Consider the following 21,236-nt stretch of genomic DNA (forward strand, 5'->3'; position numbering starts at 1 on the left):
TGTGAGAAAAATATTCCAATCTACAGCTGAAAAGTTCCTTCAAGGAATGCTCATGGGTAATTAATCTGTTAGGGAGGAAAAAACTTACACAGCTTACCTGAAATTCTAAGAAAAAGCATCTACTAATAAGCACCCCGCAGAGACCAGCTGGGATGACAAGAGCACTGGTGCAATGGCAGAGGATTTCTGCCTTCCCGCAGAATCCTTCTTTTATTACCTAACATAAAATTATCTTACTCCATAGAAGGTAATTGGGTATGATTCACACAAATTATCTTGATCTTTTTAATAGTGAGTAAACACATATAGGGATAATAAAAATTATTCTATAAAAAGCAACAAATATTTGTGCTGGCATCTTTGTGACTAAGTTTTGTTTCTGAACTACGCTCCTGGAAAGTCCCAATTAATTTTTTTCTTTCTGAACCTTTGTACCTCCAATGTTTTCAAATTTTCTATTTCCCATTAGCATAACTACAGCTAAACTGAACATGTTATTTGCAACTGTTATTCGTATCTGCTAAACAGCTACATACATTATCTTATTCTAGCTTTTAAATGTCTTAAGTTAAAAAATATTGGCATCTCTTATTGTGTAAGGTTTCCTTTATCCCAATCAATGCACTTTGCTGTATTTACAAGGAACTTTGTCAATAAGGGTAACTGGCTAAACTCACAGGAGAAATGGTAAAAATGACCATTCACAAACACTAAACATAGAATTCTAATTTTTGATCTTTTTAAAAAAATCTAATCTTTTTTAGTTTCTCAACCGTGTGTTACTTGACCTAATGATATTTCCAGAATTAAATCAGTTTCTTAAAGTTGGCAGCACTCCTTTGAATCCTCCAGCTGGCACTGACTGGAAAGTTCAACTAAGATCATAAGATCTCTTAGCTGGGTATCCACATGTTCACGACTAATTACCTGTCTTGCTCAGCAGAGATGTTAGATTTATCATTTACAAATACAGGCCAGAATAAGTTAGAACAGACTTCAAACAAAAATTGATACTGCAGTGGGCACTCAGGATTATTGAGAGAAAATGGAAAACTGAATAAAGATATTAGTTGGACCACAGGCTCCCTGTTTTAGTATCCGCTAGAGGACAGAGAAAAAAAAAGCCTTTTTGCAGATCGGAACTTACCTTTCCATTAGCTTTTCCCAAATCCCATTTCAGATAATATTTCACACAGTATTTACCAATTCATGTTGAGGTATCTATCTCTTCATGAAACCCCTATGGCCTACTCTTTAGTTCTCTATGTAAGGAAGTAAAGGGTGTTTCCCAACAACACCTGCATGGAAAGGATTTGAACAATGTGAAAGTTGCATAACATTTTACTGAAGAGTCTTCTGGGACTTTCATTGTAATTGGGGCTGCAACAAACCTGCAGCACAGCCCCAGCTATATGCACTGGGAATATTTCCACTGACTTTCTTGTTCTCTGACCTTTTCCTAAACTCTGAACTGAGACTGATTTTTTGCATTCTTAAATTTCTCCTCCTTAAATTCCCTGGTTTTAATCTCAGTGAGAACACTTTAACAAAATAAGCAATGTAGCTCCAATGCAGAAAAAAAAAAAAACCAAACCACCAAAACAAACAAACCAAACCCCCAACAGCCCAAAAAACTAATTTTCTTTTTCCCTGGGACTTCTTTTGCATGACAGTGTATTTCACAACCAACCAGATGACTGATTTGTAATGGAGGGGACCATCAAGAAAATTCTCATTGCCTGCATTAGCTGCTCTTCCCCAGCATAACCTTCTTCAAACATTTCTGTGCTTTATATGACTGTTCACTCATTGTGATCCCATTCCTACATAACCAACTCACATGGGCATATAGATTCTGAAAAGAAAAAGGACCACCAGCTTCTGAGGAGTTTATCATAAAGACAAATTGCAAAAAACAGTTCCTATGATTTGGCATTGTTACACACTCACTAAATCTCATGAGAAGAACCATAAACACTATCCTATAAAACTTCCTATTCATGGTGGTTTGTCTTCAATCCCACTCACCACGCTTTTGACTAGCAAAAAGGACATCCAGGAAAGACCACAGAGTGCTTATGAGGACTGCTGAGACTCACCAGGCAGGAGAGATGGGCCTGTCTTCAGCCCAGAGTGACAACACTTTGCTGTGCTGGGAACGTCTTTGCAGGGAGCGTGTTTGCTGGTGCAGCTGTACCTGCAAAGCAAAAATATTCTATCCAAACTCCTGTTTATGTCTCTTTGGATATAGTGCCTTTAACACAAATTCTACAATGCACCCAAATATCTTGTTTCACTAGTTCACAAAACAAAGACACAGAGCAACTGAGTATGCCCTTAGCCAACATCAGGGAGTTAATACAGCTACCAGGATCGACGGCATCCTGACTGAATGGACATGGAGCGGTTACAGACACAGCATTAAGAAAACTCTGCCTTTAGAGTATCTTCTTCTGGAAATTTTGTTACAGCTGTGCTTGGTTTGGTAGAATTAAAAGGGACAGTATCAAAGCCAGTAGGAAAAGCCCGTCACAGTGAATTCACTCTTGCAGATTGACAGCTAGGCGTGAAAGCAGGAAAGGAAGGAGGAGTACCTTCTTGCCTACCGAGAAATTTAAAATTAGCCTAAACCTGGGCTACAGGAGGATTATTCAATGAAGGGGATGAGATCAAGTGATTTACAGCAACTTCATTGTTTACTTAAACAAACAAATCTTACCCTGCTTCTTTCCTTTATCACAGCTCCCTAACTCAATATAGTGGGACATTAGATGCAAAGAAACATTTTATGAATAATCAGTGTTTACCTTTGTCAACACAAAAGCAAATTCTCAACAGTTGCCCAGTATTTCTTATGTTCTGTACACACATACATTGACCTTTACAAAAAACCACAAAAAAGCGCTTTTTTCCATTTAACATAAGATTATCCAGCACACCGGGAATTTGGGAAGAGGGTGACAACTGGATCGCCAAATGTCAGCACATCCCTTGCCAGTCCAAGTTGTAAGGAAATACAACCCCTGAGGGCCAAAGATGACCATGCAGGAGCCATGGTGTCAGAAGAGCTGCCAGGTGTTAACTCTGCTGTGCAGTAATGGCCTTTGAATCCTAATGAAGTCGGAGTTTACGCTGAAAGGCAACTAAAGCGTGGAAGCGATGACAAGCAGGACGTGTGCTTTATTACAAAACCTTATAGTTATTTTCATCTCCTTTCTAGATAATTTAAATTAAAAAAACAGCCATAAAAGCTAATATGCAAAGCCTAGCAGGGATGTTCACACAATGAATTTCAGTCCTTGAACGGGTGTGGTCCCCAAAAATACATCCAATAAATTTTAGCCCTGGATGTAGCCCTCTTTTGGGCCTCGAGGACTTTACAGCATGTGCCTCCAAAGATTTGACGCTGCACAAAACTACAGCGGCTCGATGCACCCAACGGGGACCTCGTGCCCTTACCCGGGGCTGGTGGGTGCCGTCCTGCGAGGCAGAGGCACAAGGGCCCATGGCAGGAGCCGCACACTTCAGGAACGGGCCCGAGGTGTGTGAGGAGACAAGCTGCCCTTGTCCGTGTTGGGCAACACAGGCCACCTCCTCCAAGACCCGCGCTGAGGCGGCTCAGGCGGGCGTCCGAGCACGGGGATCCCCCTCAAATGCTCCTGCGGCCCCGCCGCGCCAGGCTTAAACCCCTCTCAGAACCACCATACGTGAACTGCAGCCACTCAGCCTCGTCCTCCCCCTCGTGAAGCCGGAGGGCGCAGGCAGGGAAGGAGAGCAGGACTCCGCCAGGTAGGCAGCCAGGCGGCCGCAGCGGCTCCTCCTGAGCGTGTGAGAGGGTCGGGCGGGGGGCACAGGACGCGCCGAGGCCCCGCTCCGCCTGCCCCGGCCAGCCGGCGGGACGCGGGGGGCTCAGCCCGCCGGGAAGGGAAGAGCGGCGGCGGGCAGCCCGCACCGCCTCCCCGGGCCCGCTCCCGTACTCACGGTTTTCCCGGCGATCCCCGCCGCCGGGCCCCGAGGATGCGGCGAGCTCCGCCCGCGGGGTGTGCCGTGCCGAGCCGCGCCGCGCCCCGAGGCGAGGTCCCGAGGGCGAAGCTCAGCGGGGAGCCGGGGGGAAGCCCTGAACGGACAGGGGGTTTCTTGCCGGCATTATGGCGCGGCGAGGGGCGAGGCAGGGGGAGCGCAAGCCCCGCCCGGGTGCTCCGGCCGTGCGGGGAGGGCGCGGTGCCGGCGCCCCGGGGCGCGGGCCGCGGCGGGAGGAGGCGCCGCCGCCATGTTGCCGCGCAGGACCGCCGCCCCAGCACATGCCAGCTGGGCCGGGCAGCGCCTGGCAGAGAACGGGGCGCTGCCCCTGTCCGCCTGCGAAACCCCGGGGCAGTTTCTACCTCCCTCGCCACCCCTCCCGCCTGCCTGCAGCGGGCCTGCCTCATCTTCCCCGGGAGCTGAAAATCCTGCCGTGAGGCGGCTGCGCGCAGGTGGTGGGTGGCCTGGGCTGCTGGCCACGGTGGGCATGCCGCAGTGCTGGGGGCAGCTGTCTGGCACAGATGCCCGGGTGGAGGGCTCTGTGTGGGGCTGCCCTGCGTGGTAGTGTGGCCCTGCGAGGGGCTGGGAGGGAGGGCTTGACTGTTCCCATCAGCTCAGCCAAGGGATGGCACAGCTGGTTGTGTGCATGGTTACTTCCCATCAAATAACACAGGGAGCTTCTTTTCCCTGACAGTGATATTTTATGACACAATTAAAAAGGAAATTTTTGTGACATCCTCTCAAATCTGGCTTGGATCACCCATGGCCAGAAATGCAGAGGGTCAATGGCCTGCGTGCAAAATCTGCTGCAAGCGACAGCCCTGCCACGTTTTTGGCTGTGGGTTTGCAGCTTTAGGGTTGGCACCGTTGGCCTTGCAAAGTCGTGGTGGCCTTGCAAAGTCACGGTGGTCCGAATGGGAGTTTCCAGGCCAAGGTCCCCAGTCCAGGGGCCTTGAACAGCAGCACTGCAGAAAATGAGAAATGTGGTCAATGGAGCACAGGGGGCAGGTTCATGAACCGCAGCATGAAATACTGAGCTCTGTCACCGTATCTCAGCCCTTTGAAAAGAATGCAACACCGGAACAAAACAGCTTGGTTGTTTATGATACCAAAGGACTGATCTGGTGAGAAATAGATGAATCTGCAGAAACCCAAGGAGTAGTTTTTCAAGATAATAAACATCAAAGAAATATTTTTCAAGTGAACCATGCCACAGGCCAGGTACTTCCCTTGTGGTTTGAAGAGAGCATTTGAGGCTGTGGGATATAGTCACAAGTGTCACATCACCAGATCTTAATGGAGTAACACCCAGGCTTTGGAACAAAGGGAAGTTGAAAGTTGTATGTCCTTAAATGAACAGTCCTGGGTGAGAAGTAACAGTTAATGCATATAGCTAAAGTAGCATCCATTTCTTCCATTCTGTTTAACTATGTACATTATCCAAAACTTCCAATTCGTTTCAGCAGATTTTAATCCATCACCCCTTTCTGATTGCCCCCGGCAACATCCTTAGTGAATCAATGATAAATAGATTTCCATTCTGGGGTTGCACCTGCTTACAGAAATTTGAACAAATAGCCTGAATGGAACTAAGTAAGTAAGTATCTGCATTTGTGGTAATTTACTTTTTATGGAGTAATAAAAAAAGTAAAATATAGAGCTCCATTCTTAGAGCCTCATCCTGAGAAAAAGCACCCACACATCCTCGGGAGATCTCTTTTTAGGACCAGCACTGAGCTGCAGAATCGCTAGCTCCAGTAATAATCTCCCACAGTGGCCAGTAATAGCACATGTTTCATCAGCTATCATGTGTTTTTCCAGGGAGTGGCAATGTGTGATTCATTTCAAATGCAAGTGTCTGCTAAAGCATATTTTGAGAAATAAGCCAGGAAGTTGCACTGAACCACATTACTGTGGAAATATTCACTGGGGAGGGAGGACACAAATAAAAACAGTGAAGCTTGCTAGTCATTTTAAGGACATTACCAGCAGTTGTATGCACACCAAATAAAGGGTGCCCACACCAGGAATATTTCCATCTTTTCAAGAAAAAACTTTGAGCAGAAATCTTCTATCCCCTTGAAAGACACAAGCTGACACAGGATAGTTTTTAGATGCTTCTCACTAATTAGAAGAGACAGAAACATAGGTCTGGGTGTTAGCAAACAGTTTTGGGGCTATGCGGCAATTGACTTAGAGGCTTCAAAGACTGTTACCAAAACTGGCTGCAAACAGGAGACATTTAGGATTGAACACCCACCTTGAGCCTTCACTCTTCATGGAAATGCTTTTCAAGTGCACAGTCAAAACTCACAGCACGCGGTTACTTCATGAGTGACTAGGATGCCAGCAGGGAGAACATTTTATCGGAGAAATACACATTGTGTGGTCTGCATTGGGATCTGTCTGCCACGCACTCCATCTCCTGAGCTGAAGCTTGAAGTGCATCACTTCTGCATTAGAAGATCCTTCGGCATTACTCCTGCAAGAGAAGATCCTCTTGCAGAAAGAGCAGAAGGAGAAAACCAGAAACTTTTGTCTCTGGGACAAACTGCTTTTGGTACAGGAAGGATTTGGCTACCTCATTTAAGTAAATGAGACAATCGACACAAGAACTTCACAGCCACAACTTAAAAAATGAGTAATACACATAATAAGTGAGTAACACAAAAGATAGCAGGCTGAAAGGAAAGAAACCCAACACAATAGTTGTATTCTCTTTGAACACCTCTGCGTGAAATTCCTCAGGCTGATATATTAAGATAAGAAATCATTGAGCAGGCCACCACAAGATGTCAGCATTGCAGAATGATTATTCCTAACAGGTACAGAAAAGGTCTTTACATCCTATAAGTGTTTGGCATTCGATTTTTTTTTTTTTTTTTGTATGATGGCATAATCTGGCCTTTTTTTTTTCAAACATTGACATTAGGATGTAATTCCAAAATTGGCTGCAAAGGGGAATTTCTTAAATGGCTATTTTTTTTGGTCTCTTTCTCAAAAGTTTTCTAAATGCTTTCATGGGGTCAGTATTATCAGCAGTACTAATGATATATAATGCCTGGTAGCCAGTTGTTTCAGGCTGCATCCAGCCTGGCTAGAAAGCACTCACTGAAATTCAGCCTGTATATTGATGTGTCAGGAGGTTGTCCAAAGCTCTCTGTTGGTGCATGCTAGGCTTTTTTTAAACCCTCACACTGGCTGGAGGGTTTAAAAAAACCCTCATACTGGCTGGAGGAGGGTCTGCTGGCTTCAGTTCTGTGGAGGAAACGAGAAGAAAGTGTGAAACTATTTTGGGCTTCTATTTAGAAAAGAAGGATACTTGGGGTAGCAAATCTTTTTAAAGGTGTCCAGCAACATAAGCCAAATCACCAGCAAAAGAATGAACTTCTTTCTTCCCCCATTTCCTTTTGCAAGAATAAAAGATCTGAGCAGGTTTTTTGTTTCTTTCTTTCTTTCAAATCAACTAACCAGCCTTATTTGTATTTCACATTAAAATTCATCTCCTGTTTTGGAGGGATACTCTGTAGTTTTCCCCCATACCATTCAGTCCTGCAAAACATTTCCTGTTGCAAACAACAGCTTTCTCACTCTCCTGCTGGTACGGCTGTCATCAGGCCTGCCGCAGAGCCAGCAGCTAGTGACAGGCTTAGCAAACAGCAAGTTACTGTGTCCTGCTTAGGGGAGGCCAGTGCGGGGGTGTAGGAAGCTAGGAGGGACCGTATGAGTTCAAAGCAGCCAGAAAGCCACTCTGCTGCATTTCCCTACCTGTTTATGTGAGCTTCTGTCTATTCGGCTCTTGACGGCAGCGGTGGGAAGGTGGCATCTTCAACCATCTGAAGATTTTGCCTGTGAGATGAGTTTGGCCACTGTTTAGAGGCTATCTGTTTTATTGTCAGGTTCATCTCTGCTACCTTTAGGGACCAATATGAGGAAAAAAGAATTCACTTCTGGATCTTTTAGCCCCTTGGAAGGACAAGTGGAGAGTGCCACACTGCGATGCAGAAGGAGGCAGATGTGTTCAGTATAACTCAGTATAGCCTGTTTGCTGTAACTCAGTCAGGTCTTGGTGTCTCAACTATTGATGCTGGCATGGGGGGAAATGCTGCTGTATCTGCCATTCTGTAGTACATGTGTGGTGGCACAGGGCTCCCCTCTGTCACTGTAAAATCTCTCTTATCCCCGTGGTGACTGTGTTTTAGGGTAGCTGTAACTTTCTAAAGATCTACCTATGAAAACTTCGTGATTATTTGATGATCTTCCCATGATTTTAAGAAAATTGTCAGAAAGGGTAGGCTAGGATCAGGTCTAATAGATTGTGGTTACCTAAGAGTCATCTAGCGATGTCTCTAACAATAACATGGAGGACAGTTTGCATGAAGCTGCATGAACTAAGTGCTTCTAACTTTAAATTGTAGATTAGATGGCAGCCACAGAACTTTATTTCTTTTACAATAATGATAAATGAAGACATAGGAATGGATAACGTTTCTTGCATGTCTCAAAAGTCTTTTTCCATAATAGTTTATTACGAACCATCTGGTCTCATTACTGTTTTATCAAAAACCATCTGGCTGCTATATTGTTCAAGCTATTCAGTAGTAGGATTTCCTCATAAATTAGCCAAAAGGAATGGCTATCAAACTATTGTGTAGGAGCCCCAAACATTTATGTAGGTCCTATATAAACAGTTATTTTAAAAGCATTTTATTCCACATTAAACTACAAAAGTCTAAAAAATGTATCAGTAATAAAACCCGAAATGAAGGTTATTCCCTATGCTTCTTAATTTTTCGTCTTTTTTTACATCTTTGGTTCTCAGCCAGTTGGAACAGGACCTACAAAGTCAAATGATGACCTGTATTAAAATAACAAATACTGGGATTTTTTTTTCAATAAAACATTGCAAACAGAGGATACCTGGCACTGGGCCTCCAAAAAATGAGGGTCTTCATCTTTGTATCTCTGCACACATACACCTTTCAGACTGTAAGCACTCTGGCAGGGTTCTTTAAAATATAACTGTACAGCACATGGCACTGTTTAGAGTATAGTTGTACAGTGCCTAGTACTATGGGCAGCTAGGTACAACTGATTGTAAATGATTACATAATACACATTGATTTAATAAATTGTACTTCCACTCAAAATTGTTCTACTGTTACATTTTCAGGTCAATAAAAAAGGTGATCCTAAAATTAGTGCAGTTCATGTTGATTTTGTTATTTATAGACAATCTTAAAGTTACAGCAAATGGAAGAACTAAGGAAGGCACATCTAAAGAATACACAGAAAGTTTAGGACAAAACTGGCAAAACGAGAGGAGTTAAATGATCCACAGGGAAGAGCCTGTGACTGAAGCTGCCTGTAAGGAACAGTTTTCTTTGATCAGCTCCCCAGGTTTATTCTGGTTCACACAGTTCCTCTTGCATCCTCTGAATGGATGCGTATGCACAAGCGCAGTCAGAAACACTCACTATACAACTGCGGAGCAAATGATTTGGCCAGAATTTTCCGAAGAATCCACAGTATGTGACTGCAGTTCTTCACGAGGCAGCCGGCTGGATGGTGTTTGTATTACACTGACACAGAACTGGAGGATAGCTGTAGTCAAACCTTGCAAAATGTTCAGAAGCTAACATTAATATTTCATTGAATAACACCAGACGCATGTTTTCATCTACCACAGCATTTGTAGCAATAGCTTTATTATGATTTAAAACAAATTTTAGAATCATAGAATCGTTTAGGTTGGAAAAGACCTTTCAGATCATCAAGTCCAACCATAAACCTAGCACTGCCAAGTCCACCACTAAACCATGTCCCTGAGCACCACATCTACACATCTTTTAAATAATTCCAGGGATGGTGACGCAACCACTTCCCTGGGCAGCCTCTTCCAATGCTTGACAACCCTTTCAGTGAGGAAATTTTTCCTAATATCCAGTCTAAACCTCCCCTGGCACAACTTGAGGCCATTTCCTCTTGTGCTATCTATCGCTTGTTACCTGGGAGAAGAGACCGACCCCCACCTCTCTACAACCTCCTTTCAGGTAGTTGCAGAGAGCAATAAGGTCTCCCCTCAGCCTCCTTTTCTCCAGGCTGAACAACCCCAGTTCCCTCAGCCGCTCCTCATCAGACTTGTGCTCCAGACCCTTCACCAGCTTCGTTGCCCTTCTCTGGACACGCTCCAGCACCTCAATGTCTCTCTTGTAGTGGGGGGCCCAAACTGAACACAGGATTCGAGGTGCGGCCTCACCAGTGCTGAGTACAGGGGCACGATCACTTCCCTAGTCCTGCTGGCCACGCTATTTTTGATACAAGCCAGGATGCTATTGGCCTTCTTCGCCACCTGGGCACACTGCTGGCTCATATTCAGGCGGCTTCAACCAACACCCCCAGGTCCTTTTCCACCAGGCAGCTTTCCAGCCACTCTTCCCCAAGCCTGTAGCATTGCATGGGGTTGTTGTGACCCAAGTGCAGGACCCAGCACTTGGCCTTGTTGAACCCCGTACAACTGACCTCAGCCCATCGATCCAGCCTGTCCAGGTCCCTCTGCAGAGCCTGCCTACCCTCAAGCAGATCAACACTCCCACACAACTTGGTGTCATCTGCAAACTTACTGAGGCTGCACTCGATTCCCTCATCCAGATCATTGATAAAGATTAAACAGAACTGGCCCCAACACAGAGCCCTGGGGAACACCGCTTGTGACCAGCCACCAACTGGAGTAAACTCCATTCACCACCACTCTTTGGGCCCGGCCATCCAGCCAGTTCTTTACCCAGCGAAGCGTACGCCCATCCAAGCTATGAGCAGCCAGTTTCTCCAGGAGAATGCTGTGGGAAATGGTGTCAAAGGCTTTACTAAAGTCTAGGTGGGCAACATCCACAGCCTTTCCCTCATCCACTAAGCGGGTCACCTTGTCATAGAAGGAGATCAGGTTGGTCAAGCAGGACCTGCCTTTCATAAACCCATGCTGACTGGGCCTGATCACCTGGTTGCCCTGTACTTGTCATGTGATGGCACTCAGGATGATCTGCTCCATAACCTTCCCCGGTACCGAGTTCAGGCTGACAGGCCTGTAGTTCCCCGGATCCTCCTTCTGGCCCTTCTTGTAGATGGGCGTCACATTTGCTAATCTCCAGTCAATTGGGACCTCCCCAGTTAGCCAGGACTGCTGATAAAGGATGGAAAGTGGCTTGGTGAGCACTTCTGCCAGCTCCCTCAGAACTCTTGGGTCAATCCCATCCGGCCCCATAGACTTGTGTGTGTCTAAGTGGTGTAGCAGGTGGCTAACCATTTCCCCTTGGGTTATGGGGGCTTCATTCTGCTCCCCGTCTCTATCTTCCAGCTCAGGGGGCTGGGTACCCCGAGAACAATTGGTCTTACTATTAAAGACTGAGGCAAAGAAGACATTAAGTACCTCAGCCTTTTCCTCATCCTTTGTCACTATATTTCCTCCCACATCCAATAAAAGATGAAGATTCTCCTTAGCCATCCTTTTGTTGCTAATGTATTTACAGAAACATTTTTTATTGTCTTTTATGGCAGTAGCCAGATTAAGTTCTAGTTGGGCTTTGGCCCTCCTAATTTTCTCCCTGCATAACCTCATGACATCCCTGTAGTCCTCCTGAGTTGCTTGCCCCATCTTCCAAAGGCCATAAACTCTCCTTTTTTTCCTGAGTTCCAGCCAAAGCTCTCTGTTCAGCCACACTGGTCTTCCCCGCCAGCTCATCTTTCGGCACATGACAACAGCCTACTCCTGGGCCTTTAAGATTTCCTTCTTGAAGAATGCCCAGCCTTCCTGGACTCCTTTGCTCTTCAGGTGACTCTGTCAACCAGTCTCCTAAACAGGCCAAAGCCTGCCCTCCAGAAGTCCAAGGTAGCAGTTGTGCTGGCCCCCCTCCTTACTTCTCCAAGAATCAAAAACTCTTATAATTTCATTATCACTGTGCCCAAGACAGCCTCCAACCGTCACATCACCCACAACTCCTTCTCTGTTCACAAACACCAGGTCCAGCAGGGCGTCTTCCCTGGTTGGCTCAGTCACCAGCTGTGTCAGGAAGTTATCTGCCACACACCCCAGGAACCTCCTAGACTGTTCCCTCTCTGCTGTATTGTATCTCCAGCAGACATCTGGTAAGTTGAAGTCCCCCACGAGAACAAGGGCTAGCAATTGTGAGACTTCTCCCAGCTGCTTATAGAATATTTCATCTGCCTCTTCATCCTGGTTGGGTGGTCCATAACAGACTCCCACCATGATATCTGCCTGGCTGGCCTTCCCCCGATCCTTACCCATAAACACGCAACCCTATCGTCACCATCATTAAGCTCCAGGCAATCAACACACTCCCTAACATACAGGGCTACCCCACTGCCTCTCCTGCCTTGCCAATCCCTTCTGAAGAGTTTGTAGCCATCCATTGCAGCACTCCAGTTGTGTGACCCATCCCACCGTGTTTCCGTGATGGCAACTATATCATAGTTTTCCTGCTGCACAATGGCTTCCAGCTCCTCCTGTTTGTTGCCCATGCTGCATGGTGTAGATGCACTTCAGTTGGGCTATTGATCCTGCCACCTTTTTGGGGGGGAAGCCCTAATTCCTACCTGGCCATTCTCAGGCACTTCCAGGGTTTCTAACACATCCATAACCCTTGCGTCTTTGCTGCTGCATGGATCTCCATCCCCTGCCTCCACTGAGATGGCAGACCAAGACACCTTGCTAGCACACCATCCCTCAAACATTGTCCTGCCGCCCCCAGGCTTATCTCTAGCGAGCCTGGTTTTATCCCTTTCCCCCTTCACATCTGGTTTAGAGCTCTTTCAATGAGCCCTGCTAATTCCTGTGCAAAGATCCTTTTCCCGCTTTGAGACAGGTGTACCCCATCTGTCACCAGCAGGCCTGGTGTCATGTAGACCAACCCACGATCAAAAAACCCAAAATTCTGCCAGTGACACCAGGCTCAGAGCCAGGTATTGATCTGCTGGCTCTTCCTGTTTCTTCCCTCATCATTCCCTGCAACTGGAAGGACAGAGGAGAACACAGCTTGTGCTCCTGATCCCTTAACCAGTCGTCCCAATGCCCCGAAGTGTCTCTTGATTGCCCTCGGACTTCTTGTTGCAGCTTCATCACTGCCTACGTGAAAAATCAATAATGGATAGTAATCTGAGGGCCGTTCCAGGGTAGGAAGCTTTCTCTTCACATCTTTTACCTGAGCCCAAGGGAAGCAGCAGAATTCCTGAAGAAGTGGGTCAGGTCTGCATACTGGTCCTCTGTTCCCTTCAGAAGGGAGACTCCTATGACAATGACTCATCTTTTTTTCTTTGTCTCTCCCTTTTGTTTTTTGTGCCTCCTTTGTTATATTTCACAATTATTTTGCAGCTCCTTAACCCCCATTCTAATTACCTCTTAACTGGCAGCTCAGTATCTCTTTCAGAACTGAACAACTGGAATTCCTGTTCCAGGGCAATCTGAAAGGGGTTTCTCCAGGAGAACAAAGTAAATACATGTTTTAAGTACCCACAAAGATAGAAATTGAGAATTTTGTTTAGAGGTCATTGAAGCAGGCCATGGCCCACACAAGTAGCAGATACACTGTGGAGAAGACCACAAACGGCAAAGAAGCCAGTGGCTCCAGCGAGCCCTGAGGAGCCGTGAGGCTGCATTGCCGCTGCAGGGTGAGTCAGGGCTCCTGGGGCTCCCCAGGGTCTCTGCAGCAGGAGCTGCCAGCAGCCGTCTGCACCTTCTGCTGTGGAAATGCACACCGCAAGGAAGGACAAAAGGAAAAAAACCCCACCCCATTTCGCAGAGGCCTGATAATTCAGCCCTGTTGGGTACGAAGACTAAAGTTTCTTTCTAAAGCCATTTCATTTTTCAGCTTGCTGTTGCTGCCTCCTAGTTTCAGCATGCAAAGGGTCTGCTTTTTAATGTTTTACAGACAGTGAGGTAAGAACATACCTGGGTTTTCACCACTAAAGGGAAGCAGGGTGGAAAGAACACAGTTCTTTTTGAAACCAGGAGCAAAGGCTGGCAAGCAGCTCAGAACTGTGTGGGCTGCTAATTACATGGGAGTTCCTTTTATATTATGCAACAGTGTTGCCCAAAAAGACAGCAAGGTACCAGAAACAGGGTGCTGCAGGAGTGCTGATCTGCTTGAGGGTAGGAAGGCTCTGCAGAGGGACCTGGACAGGCTGGATCGATGGGCTGAGGTCAGTTGTATGGGGTTCAACAAGGCCAAGTGCCGGGTCCTGCACTTGGGTCACAACAACCCCATGCAATGCTACAGGCTTGGGGAAGAGTGGCTGGAAAGCTGCCTGGTGGAAAAGGACGTGGGGGTGCTGGTTGACAGCCGCCTGAATATGAGCCAGCAGTGTGCCCAGGCGGCCAAGAAAGCCAATGGCATCCTGGCTTGTATCAAAAATAGCGTGGCCAGCAGGAGTAGGGAAGTGATCGTGCCCCTGTACTTGGCACTGGTGAGGCCGCACCTCGAATCCTGTGTTCAGTTTTGGGCCCCTCACTACAAGAGAGACATTGAGGTGCTGGAGCAAGTCCAGAGAAGGGCAATGAAGCTGGTGAAGGGTCTAGAGCACAAGTCTTATGAGGAGCAGCTGAGGGAACTGGGGTTGTTCAGCCTGGAGAAAAGGAGGCTGAGGGGAGACCTTATCGCTCTCTACAACTACCTGAAAGGAGGCTGTAGCGAGGTGGGGGTCGGTCTCTTCTCCCAGGTAACAAGTGATAGGACAAGAGGAAATGGCCTCAAGTTGCACCAGGGGAGGTTTAGACTGGATATGAGGAAATTTTTCTTCACTGAAAGGGTTATCAAGCATTGGAAGAGGCTGCCCAGGGAAGTGGTTGAGTCACCATCCCTGGAGGTATTTAAAAGACGTTTGGATGAGGTGCTTAGGGCCATGGTATAGTGGTGGTCTTGGTAGTGTTAGGTCTACGGTTGGACTCAATCTGAAAGGTCTTTTCCAACCTAAACAATTCCATGATTCTACAATTCTAAAACAGATTGGTAGGTGTAAAAGGCTGCAGCTGTCCTTCTGAACAGAGGGGGAACCACTACACAGCAGTGGTGTCCAGCAAATTTGTACAGGTGGTGGCTAGGGCTATAGTCACACAATTCCAGGTTATTGACGCTGTTTGTTATATTGCAGTTACACATAAAGACCAGGTCTTCACTATGCTGGAAAAAACTCACATATGAAACAAAGTGCTGACCTGTTCTCTGACAATTAAAAATATATTTTATTTCTTCTATCATAGGACTGAAACTGGTGTCCTTGCTGCATGTACTGCCCTTGTTTGTCTGAATGACACATTGATTTGGGTGAGTAGCATCTGTAATGGGTGATGCAAGTAACCTTGGGTGGATGGCTTTCTTATTGCCAGTACCACCCTCTTTGCTACTGGGAGATGGGAATGCGCTTCCTCCTACAGAACTGGTCGTAGTCAGCTTGAGCTGGGTCTTATTTGGTTCTTCCGCAGTTACTGTCTGGCCTCACCAATGCCAATACACCACAGTGTGAGCAATGCCATTTCTAAGAAAGAAGGAAGACCAGCTGTGTCCTGAGAGGAAGTGTTAGTATGAAAGGGAACAATGAGCAACCGGTACTGGGAAAGCACAAACTGCAGTCAGTCTTTTGGCTAGGACCTTGTGACTGCACACGTCAATACTGAGAATCTTATTTTGACAATGCGTACTCTTTCCTCTCATTCCTTTCCCCCATCATTTCAAACAAAAGAATTCCTGTTGGTATCAAGACCAAAGCATTCACATGAGCATCAGCTTTAGGAAGCTTTGCAGCTAGATAAAATACAGTGGAGCTCCTACTATGGCCTTTCTTGCGACGTGGCACATCCAGATCTCTTTTCCAGTTTCTGATATCCACAAAAGGTGAGAATATAATATCCTTGAGTTATCTACCCTCCATCAACTTTGGTTGAAGTTTCACTCTCTCCCCAAAACGAAGAAGGGGGACATGTAAAGGACAGGCTAGGCTCACCATCCTTTGGTACCTAGAGAACTGAGATAGAAAAATCAAGCTTGCTCTAACCAACCTACTTGCAGTGCTCTTTCTCAGGCAAACTCCTCAGTAGAAGTTTTTCCCACGAAGGGCCTTAAGAATTTGGTGCACTATTTTTGAACTTCATAAGAAAATTGATTTTCCCATCCAAAAAACCTATATAGCTATTATATAGCTCTATTTGCTTTCACAAGATTTGTTTCACTGACTGAAGCGCAAGTAACAAACAATGAATACAAGTAGGATGATCTCTTGACTTCACTCCATCTTCAGTCTGTCAATGACTGAAATGATAACAAACCTAAGAGTAAACAAAACAGTAAATCTCTCTCGGCTATTAGACAGGTTCTTATCTATTGATAAATCTAGATAATCTTCCTTGCTCTAGGCAGCAATCTAGGCATTGCAGACATATCCTCATAAAACCTAAGGAGGAAAGGATTTTTCAAGGCATGTACTGCAGTAATTCAAACTAGATTTACTGCAGGCTTTATCATGGCTGCTTTTTTTTTTTTTTAAACACAAGTTAAAAAGAAATTTGTAATTTAGGAAAGCAAGTTTTTATTAAAGGAATTTTAATAAAGAAAAACAATGTTAACTATGCAAAAATCATATTTTCAAATTCTAATAGCTGCTCCTAGTAAAATAGCAAGTGAAACATCAGCTCTAAAAATCCTCAAAGAGAAATAGTGCCCTAGCACATTAGAGAAAGCCAATAATTCCTGAAGTCTGTGCAATTACAGACAGAAATATCAGCTGGTGTTCATACACAATATCTTGTCTTCCAGCAATTTATTACTGTCCCAAGAGCCTGTAAAAACTTACATCAATGAACCCACAGAGTCAAATTCTCAGTTAACTTAAGCCTCAGTTATACTCGGCTCAGTAGAGCAATGTTGATTTACCTCAAATGAGGGTTTACACATAGCAATTTCAAATATTTCCCTTGGTACAGACTAAGCAAAGATAAAAATTCATAAGTATACAGCAGAATTTGGTATCTGGCCAGCTTTTAACCCCATTTAAAAACTCAGAGTAACCCTATAAATTCTTATGCATCCGCTGCACTAGAGGGGGTCTAAGTTAAAAATCAACAAATTGAATATGGAGAGCAATGTTTGCAAGATGAAAGAAATGTAACAGAGGCATTAAAAAAAGAAAAGAAAAAGAAGCCAAGATGTGTCAGTTACTATGCAGAGCAAGCTTTGCTCAGCTGTCAGTGTTTTTCCTCACGCTATGGTGGTTTGAATCATTTTGCAGTAAGCAAAATGACTTTAAAATAGAGATTACTGTAAATGAACAGACAACTGAGCTTAAACACAAATTGGATGCAAGGTCTATATGAGCCAAGTTTACGTTACACTTCTGTAGGGGAGAACAGCCTGTTTTGTTTGGGTAGCACTGACCACACTGTGGGTACTTGGCATGTTATTAGCTCCAGGGGCAATCATGAGAAATTCACTCCGCATCCATTTCTCTGTAAGAGAAGTTCCTACTGCCCTAGGTGGTTTGTGATCAGGGCACCAATAATGAGGATCCCTTGCCATCTTCCTCTCCCTTTTATAGTTATGAAAAAAATATTAGTGCTTCTGTAAACTGCTATTTTCCCAGCAACTTGAACTAAATGCTAGCTATTTCAGGTACCATAAAGCATATTAGATCTCTATCACATTAATCAGCAGTGAAGTGATTCCCACTGACATGATCAGCAAGTTCCAAAGTTCTTAACCCAATACAGAACCAAAATGGCTGGATTTCAAAAAACAGGAGCTGATTCTTCCCACTATAAGAGCTGTTTTTCTTTTGGCCTCTATCCTTATTCTGCCATGTACAACAGCTGAGGATATTTTGCGTGGTAACAGATTTATTGATCCAATTTTCCCAGCTCTTCCTGGAACCTGCATGCTCCCTCCCACCAAATCTTTGTACACACTGAGTCTGGGAAGCACTGCAGAACTGCAGTCAGGAATTACAAGTTGGTCAGGAATTACACTCAGTGTACTCCCACATTTTTCAAGATCCTAATCCATCTGTATTGCATCTTATACACATATGGTGGGACCGTGAGACATAGAGGGTAGGATCATAGGTCTGATTGACAGAGCTGTCCTGAATCACTATCTCTAAGGGAGAAAACACCACATTGATACCTTTTCCTTCCAGTTATTTATTTTAGCCAGTAAATACTATGTTTCCTTGATTTTAAAAGTTGTTTTGTGGAGAACATGGGGTTTGTGGTTTCCACATTCATGCTAAAGCATAACATTTATGCTGCACATCTGTCTACTAAAAACAGCTTTTAAGAATCAACTTCCAGCTGTAAATGAATTCCATCAGCTTACCCCTTTCCCTGCCCCAGTGTCTGGCATAACAGCCATACAACAGTGCTGTACAATGTGTGCACGTAAACAACTGGAACATTGCACAACTACCAGACAGACTGTAAGAGTGATAAATAAGGCTTCTAACAGATGGAAGCTCTTTCATACTTGCCATTTTGGAAAGTGTAAAAAGCACAGATCACTACAGCAGCTAGACTTATTTCAGCTGTCACTAACAACCTTTGAAGCAAGGTGCTTGCAACCCCTGGGAAAAAGTCAGGGTGCTCTATGACCTTTTGCAAGTATGATTTATTAACATCCAACTAAATTGGTTACAGAGACAAAAATAGTAAATCAAATTGCACATCAAGGTGCTCCAACATTATTACAAATTTTTTGAGTAAGTGAAGCAGAAAACAGCAATGATCCTGACTACAGAACGTTTTCTTAAAAATCTGAAAGTCAGTGATAATTCTAACACATAAAATACCTTCCTTCATTCTGAAATCACTAATGCCCTATCAAAACAAACAACAAATTCAGCATTTAGCAGCTTAGTGTATGTAATACCTCACACATGTGGTATGTTTTTCCAGTACTGGAACTGGTAAAATACTGTTAACATAACTACAAGACTGACAGATTCTCAGGGATACCAACAATCTCAAAGGTGCGGAGCTGAAGGAGCTCATCACCTCTCGTGGATCAACCTCCCAAACATTCTCGTAAGATTTAATACAGCTTTGTTTCATACAACAAAACCACCAAAAAATTACATATAAAAAAGGAACCGCTTAAAATAATTTTTTAACATATGGCAACTATTTATGTGAAAAATGTCTCTTATTGCTTTCAAAAGCTGCAGCAAGAACAGTATCTAAGAACTGAGCAGTACAATAATACATTTGGTGATAAGTTACAGCATTTACTAAGTTTCAACAGATAAGCCAGATAACGTGCAGTTTCTTATGAACCCACAGCTGCTGGAGTAAGTTGCACCCACCAGTAGCTAGAAAATAGAAAGGACGAGTTAGTGAATACTGTGAATTTTATTTATAGTAGGCATAATCCATGAATGAAAACACACTCAACCAAAAAAAGCCCCTTCCATTTTAACTTCACTCCTTTGAATACCACCATCTGACTCTAGCCCTTGCAAGACATATTCAGTTATGTGAAGAAGCTGGATCTCATCCTTCTCTCTATTATATATGCACTGTGGGCCAAGTTTTGCACTCCTCTTCAGCTTGCCCCCTCTGTATGAGTTGTACACCCACAAAAAAAAGATGTATTGTACAAAATAAGATATGCTGAAAATTTCCTGCTCTGCAAAGCTGGTCATCTAGAGAGATGACAGAAGAGATTTACACAAAAGCAGATGCAAGGACATTAATTAGGAGTACGCTGAGCAGCTGTAGCTGCACATTTCCGTAGCACGCTACCCTTACCAGGTCTGACTCCAGAGTGCAAGAGGGAAGAAAGTCCTGTTCACAGTCAAGGAAAAGATACGGAAGTAGGCCACAATGTTTATGGGGAAAGTTTTTAACTACAGCTTTTGGGCATGATTTGTCATTTAAAAGCTTGTTAGAATGGACTGTTTTCCTATTCTTCAGAAATTTTTTTAATAAAGAGAAAATGGGACACTGAATAATGACTTTTAGATATGAGGGGACACACAGAAAACCTAAACAGGACTGTAAACGGCTGAGGGAAAGTGAGGGACATGGGAAGGGGTGAGGTTTTTGTTAGATTGGTTTTTTGGGGTTTTTTTGAGACCGGCACTGGACCTTTGTGCAACCCCAAAGCTGTCCCTGGTTGTACGTTCTGGCCCCATGAATTTGTGTTCCCTTCTGTACAGTGATCTGGCTTCAACACTAAACTGCCAAATAATAAGGTGACAGTGTTTGCAGCCACCACCTCCTTCAGGGGCCAGCTTTTAAAAGAAAGCAGCAATCCTGCTTCCAGTCCTTCAAAGAAAACTTGTTGGTGGAAGAACAGATCTCTAGGATGTTTCCTTCTCAAAATTTTGGCTGTTTTTGCTCTTCCTTCCAAGCAACTAATTTTCCAAGCTCTGTATAAAGAACCTAAGTACTTTACTGGATCTGTATTTCAAAAAGCATCTAAAGAAGTAAATTGGTGCTGGCAAACTAACATATAAAGCATATCTCAGAGAGCAGAGATTAAGAAAGGAATGCAATGATTAATGGTGCTCTCCAGTTCCACTCAGTCGAAAGGGCACTTTATGCTATCAAGAGTAGTCTCCTAAAGAAGTTGCGCTGTTTCATAATCCCAAACTTACACTGTATCAAAATCAGAAACCAAGTGTCAAGTCTGCAAATCTGGAAGTAGAGCTGTGGGTTTCTGTTTCTATGAACACTGTTGCCCTGGATTTTTTTTCTTTCTTTGCTGTGTAATTTGAAAACTGAGCCAGTGTTTTAACACCCAAAGGCCTGAGCTGCTCCATCATCTTGACATAAGTTTATAATGAGTTTTTTACTTTGTAAATGGATACACAAAGAAAGGCAGTGCTAGATGAGTGCTTCTCAAACTGCCCTCCAAAATCATATTAAGTAATGCTTATAAAGTCATCAAATAAGAGAGCTGTAACAGCAGGCAATAGTCATCAGGAAATTTTAAGACTGATCCATTGTGCTAAACAGCTTGGGGATCACTGCTGTGTATGAAAGGAAGCAGTAAGTTGCCTGATACATTCTTTTTACTGTTCAGGGTAGAAACGGGGGAAAAAAGTCCCTCAATGTCAGTTATTAAAAACAAGAGCTGTCTTAGTTATATAGCAGAAAGCTAATGTAAGTTTTGCACCCATTAACACATCTGAAGTTTTGGGGAAGAAAATTACCAAAATTT

At 44.3% G+C, this 21,236-nt stretch overlaps 1 protein-coding gene across 2 annotated transcripts in view; it reads right to left on the bottom strand.

Moving 5' to 3' along the window:
• The window catches only part of GSDME (gasdermin E), a 31,022-nt gene extending 26,756 nt beyond the window's left edge, over positions 1-4,266 (bottom strand). Inside the window, exons 1-2 of one of the 2 annotated variants that reach the window (XM_075493003.1) lie at positions 3,982-4,266; positions 2,100-2,197 (exon numbers count right to left, since the gene is read on the bottom strand). The gene's annotated coding sequence lies outside the window, so the exon portion shown is untranslated. Of the gene's footprint in view, positions 1-2,099; positions 2,198-3,459; positions 3,957-3,981 lie in introns of those variants that run through there. The other variant, XM_075493004.1, reaches the window with a different exon arrangement.
• Positions 4,267-21,236: the final 16,970 nt, after the last annotated feature.

This window comes from Mycteria americana, chromosome 2 (genome assembly GCF_035582795.1).
Source record: "Mycteria americana isolate JAX WOST 10 ecotype Jacksonville Zoo and Gardens chromosome 2, USCA_MyAme_1.0, whole genome shotgun sequence".
Classification (NCBI taxonomy): Eukaryota; Metazoa; Chordata; class Aves; order Ciconiiformes; family Ciconiidae; genus Mycteria; species Mycteria americana.